Raw genomic sequence first — 14,791 nt, 5'->3', positions numbered from 1 at the left:
TTAAAATATCACTTGCTTTAACGGTGTAGGAAAACATCGTGAGAAAACCTGCATGCCTGAGAGTTCTCCATGATGTTCTCAAACGCATGTGACCTCTACCAAACCGCAATGTGCCAGCGTTGTGGATAACGACCTTAACCCTTCTAATTGTGGGAGGAGACCCGCGCCCTGTAGTGGGTCTGTAATGAGTTTATATGATGAATGAGTATTTTGATTTACTTTCTAGTTTCTATTCAATTCATTAACAAGTATTGCAATTTTAATCATACCTCTGAAGAAAACACGTTTAAGTGTTGCTGCGTGAGCAACGGGTTAGCCTACGCGCCATCTTATTACAATGCTGGAAGACGTTATTGTCACTAGATGGAGCTATACGTATATGGAAGTTAAATTTATCGCGATCGAATAAGTAAACGTAGGTAGGTAGAAAATCTCACACTAAGCACTCAGGCTGCTTGTTATTCTAAGAAAAAACCCGCAAGCAAAAGCTAGTACTGACAACTGAAATATCCTAATTGACGAGGAAAAAGTTATGGCCACCGTATCCTTTTTACATAATAAGATTAGTAACTATTTCAACATAAATTTTTTTCTCAAAGGTTTACAAATGGAAATACGAGATAAAATTATTTTCTTTTCACGGGTGCGTGCTACTTTATTATGTTAAAGATGTTAGTACCCACTTTAAATTCTCGTCTCGCGCCTAATTTTTACGACGGATCCCTGTACAAATTTAATGTTGATGTATGAGAACCTCCCTTACTTATTTTAATTTAAAATGTAATTTTTGCCTTAGGGCTTCATCATTAGAATTTTAAATACGCACTGCTGGCCACAAGCCTTTTCTCTGATAGCAAAAAGGATTTTAGAGAATAGACGCCGCATCCACCTGGTTTTTCAAAAAGGAGAGCACGCAAAATCGATTTCCCAAGAAAGAGTGAAAGCTCGCATTTACATAAACTCTTTCATAAAAGTATCAGTAAACAAACTATAAATGAGAATATAAATTGTCTCTTTCAAGGTACAATAGCGCAATAAAAAAGTATTTGCTAAGGCTTTCGTTACTATGAAAATTGCAATACTTTATCTTTGTGAGAAATCTTTTATGTAAACAAAAGCAAAATGCTTCGAAAATTCTTATAAAAGATCATTTCGGCTCTGAGCTTTTGAACTTTGATATTGTTTGAACTTTTAAGTGGAAACGTTTGAAATCCTATAGCACATTTTTGTTTGTTTTGTTAAAGTTACTTTAGACAACACAGGTTATATTAATGTACACGTTACAAGAAGAAAATACTGAGACTGCTTTGCCACATGTGATATGCTAATCTACCATCACCTCATAATACATTGCGATGTGCACTACAGTTTTTCTAACTTGTGTTATTATGTAAATTATCTTTTCATTAAGTTTGTTTTAAATTATAAAAAATCAAATGTGACAAAATTTATACACTTTTTTTTTTTTACAATTTCAAATAAACTTTACACTTAAATGTAACTAAAAGATTGTTTAATTATAATACAGGTAATAAGTATAATATAAACATATAATTCAGCGCCGTGGTTTTATATGTGAGACGTCCCAGGTTCGATTCCTGGCAGAAGCAATTTCGGAATTTACATTTTCAGCCTTTTGGTTGTTTTGATCTGGTGTTAGATTTTGTACGGGACTCGTTACCAACCATCCACAAAGGCATGCCGCGTAGAAACTTATTAGGGGTACAGGCTTAATATAGCCAACAGATAAGCCATCCATACCTTCTTAGACTCCATCATCCTTGACACTTACCACCAGGTCAGGTGGCAGTCAAGATCTGACTTGTAGTGGAATCTAAAAAAATAGGTTAGCTTGCTAGACTGCATCATCACAATGTTGCAGAAAAGCTCACTTTTAGTGCAATAAGAAAAAAAAAAACGTACTATTTGACTAGACTAGATTTAAACTAGATTTGGTATTGTGGTTGGCGTATTCAACTACGGATCCCAAGGTTCAAGGCTCGATACTCTTCGATCTATCTACTGGATTTTTGTTTCGGATCTATGCATCGGATCTAATATTCCTACAGTAGTAGTCTGAGAATCTTTCTCAGTACCTCGGTGATGCCAATTTCCTAACTAAAATCATTATATATATCAACCCATTACAGGCCCACTACGGGGTACGGGTTTCCTCCCACAGTGAGAAAGGTTTAGGCCCTAGTCCACCACGCAGGCCCAGTGGACCTGGACACTGGATTGGTGGACTCCACACGCCTTATTATGGAGAACTCTCAGGCATGCAGGTTTCCTCACGATGTTTTCCTTCACCGTTGAAGCAAGTTAAATTTTGATTGCTTTAAACGCACATAACTTACAAAAGTTAGAGGTATGGGATTCGAACTCGGCACCCTGAAAATGAAACCGAAGTCCTCACCACTAGGCTATCACCGCTTAGTAATATAAAAAAAAACATTATACATTATCATTTTTAGCCCTTTCCTACCCTTTTTTAACCTTGAAACTCGTGATCAAATGGCATTAAAATCTTATCTCATGAAGTGCATTTTGTGAGTTGAAATTGAACTGAAAGTATTGTAGGTACATTTTAACATCACGAATTTTGTTAATAATCTAAACAAAATTATTATTTTCTAATGAGATACAAAATGCAATAAAAAAGCTTCTGGATGTTTCTATGCGGAAAATTTCAATGCTTTATCTCCGCGGATGAATCCTAGCCTTTCATGTTTCAAGCAGCTAAATGCTCCGAAAATACATTGAAAAGACGATGAGTTGCCCTCGAGACAGAACTTTGACGTTGTTTGGTCTCTTAAACTGAATACCTCTCTGACCTGCAGCCCGAGGCATGATCACGTTATACCCAAGTAAAGCGAACTGGTATATTATTAGTGAAAAGATACACTTCTACGATTAATTTGAATCAGTCATCAGCATCATCATTAAATATAAATATAAATAAATAAATATACTACGACAATACACACATCGCCATCTAGCCCCAAAGTAAGCGTTGTGTTATGGGTACTATAACAAACAAGATAGCTGATGAATATTTTTATTTTGTAATATAATATGAATATAATACACATAAATACTTATAATATACAGATAAACACCCAGACACTGAAAAACATTCATGTTCATCACACAATTTTTTTCCACTTGTGGGAATCGGAACCACGACCTTGGACTCAGAAAGCAGGGTTGCTGCCCACTGCGCTACTCGGCCGTCTATTGTTATGAGCTTAGTGTCAATCTCTGCTGAGCACAGGAATACTTGGTTAGGGCTTAGAGTTTATGTTGTATGTTTAAGAGTCTTATGTTTTGCTTGGGTCATTTGTCGAACTACCCACTTTCATGAACTTTTTTTTCTGTATACTCAGAAATTACTGTATATTAATTATAAATTATAATTGACCTATATTTTACTAGAAGAGACAGATAAACTTTATTTAAGTTGTAATAAGTTGTATCATTAGCATTCCTTACTTCCTTACTAACATTATAAATGCAAAAGTTTGTTTGTTTGTCCTTCCTTCCTGCCCTGAGTAACCAATGAACATTATTTTTGCTATAGAGTTAGTTAAAAGTCGTAAAGTTTTATTTCAGAAAAACAAACGGTTCCCACGAGATTTGTAAAAACGGCTAATAAGGAAATAATATTACAAAAAAAAAAATATTTCTTTACTCCCGCTCTCCTCCCCTAAAGCAGTCTACGCTTTAGGATATTTATGATGATAATAATTACAGTTGTGTATAATGCAACCGCTCTGCGTAATATTTATTTTATTAACCGTTAATATGATCAAAATATCATCATCATAAAATCAACCCGTTACCGGCCCACTTAAGAGCACGGGTCTCCTCCCTCAATGAGAAAAGGTTTAAGCGGTAATCCACCACGCTGGCCCAGTGCGAATTGGTGGACTCCACATTCCATACGATTAAACCAGGGAAGTGAAAAAACAAAAAAAAAACAATCCGGGTAAAGTGGCAAGCACAAGCCTTTTTATACCTAATGCGGACAAAAACGCAGACTTGACTCATCATATGTAGTTTTTAGTTCAAGACCAATAAAGTATAAAGGTTGTTATTTAGCTGGCGACGCTATATTATGGGAGGTTGGGAGGACATGACGGCGCCTCAGCGACGCGACACCATGGCGTCTACGAAATAACGCCGGGGGATTTTTCGCAACTATCTGGCTCGTGTTCAGAATATTTGTACTTGTACTACTTTTTCAAGGACAAAAGATTGAAACTAAAATCGGCAGCGTTCGAGAAATGTCTTTTCATTCAAAATTCCTCAGTACCTACCTGAAAATCAAAATCAAATAGTCAGTGTGCCCAGTGCCCAATGACATATATACGATGGTATCTAAAAGTTTCCTAGCTATTAGACTACGATTGGGAGAGCTATGCTTGGAGTGTGTATACGTGATCATACCAGATATCAGAAGAGCCATAGAAGAACCAGAGTTACCGGCTTAGCTGAACAATTCGTGAAGCTAATACCGCAGTACAAAAAGCTGGCGATGGGCAGAACACAAGTGAAGATTGGAGAATGAAAGCATCGTGCCCCAAATGTTGGTAGCATCTTCGAAGGGCCAAACAAAAGCTTTGGTTGCTCTTGGTTGCAACTGAGGTGTAACTGAGCACGGCTAGACTAATGTAATGTAACTGAGTACGGCCAGCAGCATCCTCTGTGCTACTACTACTATCATCTACTGTGTGTGTACCCGTCTGCCCAGGTGATTGTGGACATGCTCTTTATTCAGCAGTGAACTGTTATAGGCTGTCGATGATAATAATGATGCCCAGCAGTGGTAAATGTAAAGAATTTATTGGTTAAGGATGATCATCTTCAAACTTCACATTTATTTGCTGTAAACCCAACTTAACGCTGTGTTAGACGAACAAAATGAAACACTACTTTCTTCCGACATTGTGAACCCATGCAAGATATTTTTATAAATTAATTCATGGTTACTTTCGAAGTGAGTCAGAGCAAACTATCGACTGGGCATCGCTGCCAAATATCGCACAAGGTCAGGGAAAGTTTACGCTATGCAGTATTTTAGCGCCAACTGAGCTAACTAAAGCTTTGACGTATTTTAATAGTATAGATTCGCTACTACTACAACTGGCAACTTGAATACCTGAAAGTAAGATTGTACGGGAGCTATAGTGATGCGCTCAACCGTACCAATTGGAAGATCTTCCGAGCGTGTGATCGTGCTCGGGGACCGAGGTCCTTCCATTCATCTTTGGAATTAGTATATATGGTCAATCTTGTGAAACTTGCAGAAGCGCGATGCAGGATCTTTGTGGCGCCATCTAGTTTTGATAATGTGGAGACCGCTACAAAGATCTTGGTATTTAGATATATAAACTTTTCGCTAGCTAACACTTAGCGCCAATTTTTTTTTATACATTGCGTGTTATTGTCCCTTTTGTTGATTGTTTGTATTTGTTTGGTCGCGAGGATTCCGCGATGATGAAAATAAGTGGTCTGGCTGAAAATCAGTCCTACGTCTTTTAATGTGTAGCTATATTGAGCAAGCGCCTTTGTAAACATTTTTTATTGAAAACTGATACAAAAGAGTGAGATGATTGTTCAACTCTACTACTGTTTCTATACACAAAATGATTTTAATTTTATTTATATCCGAAATATGAATATATCGTATTTTTCGGAGTTTTGTAGTACAGACTTGAAAGGAAAAAAGAAAAATATAAAATTTAAATCATTTTGTGGATAGAAACAGTAGTAGGGTTGATACGTACTACATATTATTTCTTAGTAGGTATACCTGTTTTATTATCTGTTGAAAACTCCTTTTATTTTATATCCTACTTATTCACAATTTTCTTACCCACGAAATCGTGGGAAGCGAATATAATGGCAAAAGAAACGAAAAAAAAGGTAACAGGAATAAACAGGATCATGGCTGTTCCAGACAAAATAAAGTGGAAAAATCGACGGAGACTTACCTACTTCCTTCGGATGACTTGTCTTTTCGGCTTTAGGGTTCTGTAGATCCGATTAAAAAACAGTTTTTAATAGGATTTTCCCTTGTCTATCTGTCTGAACGTAAAATATTGTACGACGTTAACCAGCCATTTATTGTTCATCGGATTCTACATGTCTTTAGAAAGATAGTAGGTCTATCTTTCTAAACACATGCACTTTACTTTTTATTCGAATGGTTACATTATTTGCTATAGGTATTATTGCTATTTCTCTATTTCAAGTTCAACATACATACGCTCATATTATTTCTTAACATTTGCGGTTCCTGCCCACTATTCAACGAAGAGCTGCCATTCTATGAATTAATTTCTTACTTTTAGATATTGGACTCTCTTGGATCTTAAACCGAATACCGCCCCGCTACAGTATCTCCTCTCAGAATGAAAAGGGTTTAGGGCGAGGTCTACAACGCTGGCCAAGTGCGGATTGGTAGACTTCACACACCGTTAAGAACATTATGGAGAACTCTCGGGCATCAGGCATGCAGGTTCCCTCACGATGTTTTATTTCACCGTTTAAAGCAAGTGATATTTAAATTGCTTAAATTTAGTTAGTTTAATTAAATAGATAATCGCCATAACATTCTAAATATTATAGAGAATAAGTAAGTTAAAAAAATGCTAATATTATTTTATAGGAGACTACCAACTTTAGTCAGTGAGATATAGAATTGTATGGCAACTTAAGGCGACAAATCAAAGAGTTCGGTTTTCAAACATAAACCAAAGGGCTTTCTGGGCTGAAACGAGCATGAACTAATGGGCCGTAAAATGAAATCATTCACGTAGAAATATTCCGCCTGCGGGGACCCAATACCTTGATGCGGGGTAAACATTTCATTTCCTTTCGTCGATGGACCAAGTAAAGCAAAGTAGTGAGTAACTGTATTTGATGAGCAATATTCACCCCTGAGGAGTTGAATTATTTCTTAACTAATGTAGAAGCCTCGCCTCATGCCATTAGGTTCACCATCGTACATTTTTCACATAGTGTGCATATAACATTAAAATACACAAACCTATCCTCCTAATTCGACGTTTGTTAGCAAAAGTAGTAGTAGAGCTTTTTGTGACAGAGCTTGTCCGGGGAAGTAATATTTCCATGCTTATTTTTGCCGCTAAGCAGCAATGCAGTGCTGTGTTCCGGTCTGAAGGCTGTGGTTGCCGGTGTAATAACAAGCACATAAGACTTAACACCTACGCGTCAAATTGATGGACACATTGATGGTTGCAGATTGTTTTAGATTTACCACCAGGTGGGCCATCTGCTAGTTCCGTCAATTACCTATTTCTATCAAAAAATAAATAAGCATTCCTTGCATTTAATGATTACTTAGTAGGATTTTACCTTTATTTATTGGTATAATGCTATCCAAAAAGCAACGCTGTTGCCACTCGAGTGTTTCTAGTCGCACCCTTTCCCAGCAACGCCGATAGCTTGCACCATTGCCAATAATTTTTAAAAGGCAGACAGAAGTCTTCCAATTTCCTGACTTCGCAGTCGATCGAACGGTTGCCTTATCTAATTTGAAAGGAATTGATTCGATTTTTTCTGTTAAGTAAATTCCATTGTTATCGCATGAATTTTTTTATCCGAACCACAAGAGGCGCATAATTTTAATTTATATTTAGTTTGCTGTTGCTCTGTACTGTAATATTCAAAATTATCTCTATATTATTAGTCTCAGTTAATTATCTCTATAATATTTATCCCATTCTGGGAATAGAAGCTGCGATAGCCCAGTGGTTAGGACTTCGGCTTCACTTTCGAGGAACCGAGTTCGATTCCCAGCACGCACCTCTAACTTTTCTAAGTTATGTGCGTGTTTAAGTATCTAATTAAGGTATCACTTGCTTCAACGGTGAAGGAAAATGTCGTGAGGAAACCTGCATGTCTGAGAGCTGTCCATAATGTTCTCAAAGGCTTGTCCACTAATCCGCTGGGCTAGCATGACGGACTACGGACTATAAAAGTTTTCTCATTGTGTGAAAAGACCTGTGCCCTGTAGAGTGGGCGGTTCAAAAGAGCTTTCTAGCGTGCATAGCGTGCATGCAAATATCCTTACGTGCGAAAAATAGTCCAGAGGGAGAATACGATTAGAGAAAGAGATTTAATAATAATAATAATAATAATAATAATAATAAAATCTTTTATTTGGGATAAAAACAACACATAGCAATTAACATATAAGGTACGAGTTTCACAAATAAAAAATAAAGTTATCATTAACAAATTAAACTTTTTAAAAATAAAAGAAAGGATCTTAAAATTAGGTTACAAAATAAATATGCTAAAAACAAACAAATATAGTTCCCTGTCGGCAGTGACATATCTGTGGTGTTGTTCCTCCCAAACAGAGTATCGCCTCAGCGTTATGCTGTAGCAGTCGTTTTATGATCACTGCTACAGCGTTGATTTTCAGGCGACCTCTCTCGACATCCCGGACCGGCCAAGAACTGCTATTTTGGTGGCAAGTGTATGTGCACTCTGTGTCTACTAAATAATTTGGTTAACTTATTTGTCACTATGCAAAGCGTTACTAAGGCTTGCTCCAAGACATCAGACTTCCCAATTCCTCTTGTCGTCTCCTTTTTGCTTATCCAGCAATATCTTTTTAAGTTTGGACTTAAAGGAAAATACTGAAGTCAGGTTTTGTACCGGTGGGGGGATTATGTTCCACATCTTGGAAGAAGCAAGCCTAAAACTGCCACGGAAAGCGGCAGTGCTATGTCTCGGCACCGCAATTTGACAAGCTGAGCCTCTTGGACCATATTTACTATGCTCCCTAGCCCATTTCACCTTCATAAAAAGGTATTGTGGTTTCCCAGTCGATATTACACCAAATAACAAACTAGCCAAGTGCAAGTCCCGTCGAGATGACATGTTGAGAATATTTGCTTTGTTAAGGTGTGGACTAATATGTGAGCGAGGAACAATAGCAAAACAAAAACGAGCGCACGCATTTTGGACTCTCTGAACTAGCTTTTTGGTTCTTTCTAGCAAACACGGACCATATGCGGTATCTGCGTAGTTCAGTCTTGACAAGATAAGAGAATCACATAGCCGTATTCTAACGTCAACTCTTAAATAATACCTGATCCTATATAGTATTTTTAATCGATAAAAGCAGTTTTTAACTACATTAGAGATATGTGACTCAAAACGCAAATTAGAGTCAAAGATCACCCCTAAACTCTTAGCCTCTCAAACCCTTTCAATACTCTTGTTGTCTATCCTAACTATTGGATTAAAACTTGCAATAGTCTTAGTCATTTTGGCCGTTCCTAGTATCATACACTTTGATTTAAGAGGATTCAATAGAAGTGAATTTGTCTTGGACCAATTATGTATTCTCTGCAAGTCCTCATTTATTTTCACTTCGGCAGCATTCTGTGGCTTGAAGGATAGGTATAATTGTACGTCATCAGCGTATAGATGATATTTGCAGTGGAAAAAACAATGCGCTATGTCTGCGGTGTAAATTGCAAAAAGCAATGGGCTTAGTGCAGATCCTTGAGGTACACCTCGAAGAACTGGACACGTTGATGAAATCAATTGAGATCCATTACTTTTGCTTATCTGTACAAATTGAGCCCGCTCACTAAGAAAGCTGCTAAACCACTTTGTAGCTGTGACACTAAACCCATAGTAAGACAACTTTGACAGTAAAAACGTGGTGTCAATTGAATCAAACGCACGAGAAAAAATTTAGAGCGTTTACTTCCAAATCCAAATATCCAATGCGGTAGAAATGATTATTTTTACACCATAAGAGTTTCAAACATTAAAGTATTTTTTTTTTCCGTACTAGACAGAGTTAGATGTAACCTAGATTGTCAATATACAAACTCGTGCATAATAATGTTTGTTATAATAATTGTTGTTAACGTTAAGCTGTCGATCCTGTTATAAACTTTTAATTGGAAAATAATGAGTGTAAATTGTTGCCTAGTTTTCTGTATTGTTTAGTTGTTAGAGAAATAAGGCGTACCTTTTCATATTCGACAGAAGCGGTCTAAGAGGAAGTTTAAGGGGCACCCTAAGCACCTAAGAAGTTTTCAAGCGCCGCGGCCTCTCTAAACGCTCTTACCCTCTTAAACCCTCAACCTTGTCTATGTCTTGTTTTAAGTGAGCTTTTGTTTTGTTAAGCTTATTAGATGCTCTTAACTGGCTATAGTATTAATACATTGTTGTATTATAAACTGCCAGTTATTATAAACTGGTGTCGGTAATAGGCTGTCGGTTATAGACTGGTGGGTAAAATTACTTCTCTCTTTTCGGGGGGACTGAGCTCGATCTGGTTGTTTAAACACTGAAAACATTAAAAGCACCAAACGGAACCTGGTTGCCTGACAGTTCTTCTTTAATACTATTATTTTTGAAGTTATACTTCTTTTGTCGCGCTATGGCAAACTTATGAGAGTAAACTTTTACGATGCGCACGCACACCGTCGCAAAAAAACTGACACCCTGAAGTTATCTATAGTCAATATTTTAGTTTTTCAAAAAAGGTTTGACAGTGTACGCTTTCAATTGTCAAAGTTGCAGACTCATTCCGTTGGTTTAATTGATTCAATAATTTTGGCACAACATGAAAATCATATGAGAGAATAACAATAATGAAAATGAAAAAACACTTTACACCTAACAGAAATTATAAAAAAACAACACTAAATAAAACACAGGTACAAACAATAATTTCGGGCGCGAATTTATGAATTTCGGCAATGTGAATTAAGTATTAATAATTGAATTAAAATGTTAATGAAATAATTAATTATTTATTGATTTAATGTTCAATAAAAGATAAAAGAACTTAAGGCAAGGAATCTTATGCCCGTTACTTTTCCCTGTTCATTAATTCCATTACTTCTACTTTCAGTTGTCAAGACCATCTTTACGAATACTTACAGCTTTATACGCTGGCCGCAGTTGACAATTTAGATCTAATCATTCGCTAGCTTAATGATCAACTTACTGGTAACGCATTGTGGTCTAGACAAAACGCTATTTTGATAAATCTTTCGAAATGTCAAGCGATCATTGTTCGCAGCTCCCTACCCAATTTGCGCCTGGACCACATTATTATATCTTTGCCTCCCAGCGTCTAAGATTTAGGCTTAATTATTGATAACTCTTTCAGTTTGCGCAGTCAGGTCAATAAAATATCGCAAAAGTTTTCCTGCACTCTCCACTCTATGTTGCGACTTAAACATTTCTGACCTGTTAACGCCAAAGTCCCCTTAGTAAACTTGATGTTACTACCTATACTGGACTATGGTAACACGTGTTGCACGGACCTGAGTGAGGAGCTGCTCATTAAACTCGAGCGTCTACTGAACACGTGTATACGGTTTGACTTTAACCTCCGTAAATACGATCACGTCTCGCAGTCGCGTTCTCAGCTCAGGTGCCTTACAATACAAGGTCAGAGGATCAAAGGATTCTGTGCACCTGGTTCTTAATAACCCTTTCATACCCCTGTACCTAAAGAGCAGATTTAAGTTGAAGTCTACAGTTTGCGATCCCAGTCTGCGCTCTTTTAATAGTCTCCTACTGTCTGTGACTGCCTACAAGACTGGTTTTATTTCGGAATCCTTCACTTTCGACGCAGTTCAGCTATGGAATGGAAGCCGGATCCAATCAAGAGACTTTCTTCTAAACCCTCGTTTAATAAACAAGTCAAAGAACATCTTCTAAAAAAAGTCAGTGACATACCTGCGATGCAAAACTTTACTCCATACCCTGCGATGCAAAACTTTATGTAAGTTTATATTTTATTATATTAATATATTTATATCCATTCGTTATATGATACTTACATAAATGTAGCATTTATATATTTTTTTTATCTTAATGTATGTCTATTTGTATTATGTTTCTTCAAACAATATCTTCAAATACAACGTGTAACATAATTACGAATTTACTTTTACATACAAACGAATTTAAAATTCTAAGTGTTCACTTATGACAACCCTATTGAAGATAAAAGACCGACACACGCATAGTACCTACGCTGCGCGACGCGTACCTAATAAAGTGACAGGAGTCACATGATTTTAATTTTGCATGTGATGTTAAGGCTGTATCTTATTTCTTTCAGTAAAAACTATGGCAGTGGTTTAAGCAAAAACTATAAGGTTTTCGGTTTCAAAGATAAGTCTCAGAGACAGTACATAATATACCTCTAAAGTCTTTGAAGTATTATTTCGGTTTTCATTTACACGTTGTATATCATCTTTTACTACTTTATAATGAGTTTTGTTTTTGCCACACTTACACTAGTATTTTCGCGCACGTCCCAAAATTGGCTGGTAGAAAATGGTTTGACATTAAGTCCGCCTTTTGTAAACCTTTTTCTTGGTGTGCAAAAAAAAGTTTTAAAAAAAAGGTTTAATGTATATGATCCAAAATGTTAATTCAAAATTTTTATTCGCATAACTTACTAAATAACTATTGCTGTAATTTATTGATAAACTCAGTTTTTTTAACTCAGAGTCATTTGTGTTTAGCTCTTAAAAAAAGTATAAATTCTTACGTGTGGATCTATTTACAAATTCGAGTTTTTATGTTAATAAAAATAAATATTTAATGTTTCCTCCAAATGTAACCCTGTAATTAAAAATAAATTATAGATATAATGTATGTACGTTTTTTATAGCCTGTCGTAAAATATATAAAATATTAAGAAAGATTATCCGAACTAGTTATCTATCTTCTTTCTAATATAGATTTAAAAAATAATTGCCTTGCCTGTATCTCGGACAAACTTGAAAACGACTGGACCAATTTGAATATTTTTTTATGTCTTCTGGTTTGGCTCAATATCAAATATAAATAAAATTTACTGAATCCTGTTTAGTGGATAACCATTTAGCCAGTGTTATGGTCAAAATAACATTAAAAATAAGTATATGCACTGCGAAGCTACTCAGATTTTTATTAGTAGTTTAAGTTCTATCAATCTTTAACCTCATTTAGTAGCAGCACTCAGCACCATAACATATTTGTTGATTTAAAGTAAGAAAGTGTGCCTAATTTTCTTCAACGACTCAATTTTCATTACAGATAATAGAAGCCTGTAATTCCCAGCGCCCTTGGAGCCCCATGAAAACGCAATAAAAGGTCGTTATGCGACGTCATTACAACCATAACGCTGATGACGCATCGTGAACAAAATTAAAGACTGTATACAGCTGCTTCGAGAAAAATCTCTAAGATACGCTCTCTTCAGACTTATGGTATTTGGTATATTATCTTCATCACTGTAGGGTTAAGTTAATAATTATGACTACCAATTTTCTAGTCTCGTCTCAATCAAAATCAAGATCGGTTCATTGGTTCGGGAGCAACACACACATACATACACACATATATACGATAGTATTACAAGTTTTCTCTAAATTGCAATACTTTTTACTTTAAAGATAGAAATAGAACCAATTACGAAATTTAAATTAAAGATAGAAATAGGTGAAAATTTAACTAAAATTGAGCAAGATTATATTAGCTCACTTTCTCAAAATTAAAGTTTCTTACTGCTCCTAATTTTCTAGTTTTGGTTTTCGATAAGATTTCACCAGTTATTCACCAAACTAAAATAAAATTACTATACGTCATATTCAATATTCATGTATCATTATGAAAATAAGCTCCAGACAGTTGAACATAATTCAAACTCGGTGCAACATGTAATTAGGCTAATAGGATCCGACAGCAATTAATGATATTGCATCTATAGAAAAATATTGTGCGATACTGAAACATATATTACGTATTCCTCCTATATTTGAGATGAAGTATTAGGTAAATATTATTCTTATCAGTTATTTTTAAATCAACTAAAAATGTTTGTTATCTAGGTAGGCATCTCACAAACTTTAGATAGCATAATCCTCAAGGCTATAGGTGTTGGATGTGAACTGTTTGCTATTGTAATATCTGTATAATAACAGTCATAGTGTGACAAAATGTTTTAAAAATATTCATGAGTTAAGAGGGATTTCAAACTTATCTCTGAATGGATTTTTTTTAAATATTCTTTGTCCTATCTCTATATTCTGTTCTATATCCTAGTAAACAAACCACAGACCATTAGGACCAGTTCACCATTAACTACTTAGAAAACTGTTAAATAGAGGAAATAAACCTATCATAAACTGTATCGAAAAATTAATTTACTATCGAAAAATAAATTAACTACTTCAGAACACCTTTTTGTAGTCGGATGAGAATAACGGAAATCACTATCACGCGACTTTAAAATTTGTGGACAAACAAAATTTAGATTTTTAAGCTACTACGCCAGTTAAATAGGAATTTTACGATTTGAGAAATCGGTGTGCAACATAACAAAAAAATTGCTGAATACGAACGACTTTTATGAAGGATTATTAAAAATGAAGCAAAAGCAATGTTCATAAATGTTTGGGTTCATAAAAGTAAAATTCTACTCAAGTCAAGAGTTCAAATTTTTCATTTTGTTTAGACATTACTTATTATAATGACTAAAGAAATTACCTTTGTTATTTAATTTATGTTAATTTATTCTAATAAGTAATTACTGCTACGCGTAATAAATCATGCAAACTTTTGTCTTTGTTAGTTTTTAAAACAAAACATCTGTGTAAAAGTCTTTGTTATTAAACTTGCTGTTGACTAAGACTTCACACGCGTTTCTTTAAATATTTTGAAAAAAATCGCGTAATCAGTTTTTTTCCTTTGGTTTGATAGTTTTCAAGGAAAAAGTATC

The sequence above is a fragment of the Pararge aegeria genome, chromosome 18 (assembly GCF_905163445.1).
Source record: "Pararge aegeria chromosome 18, ilParAegt1.1, whole genome shotgun sequence".
NCBI classification, from domain to species: Eukaryota; Metazoa; Arthropoda; class Insecta; order Lepidoptera; family Nymphalidae; genus Pararge; species Pararge aegeria.
Note: the sequence above shows the minus strand (reverse complement) of the source record.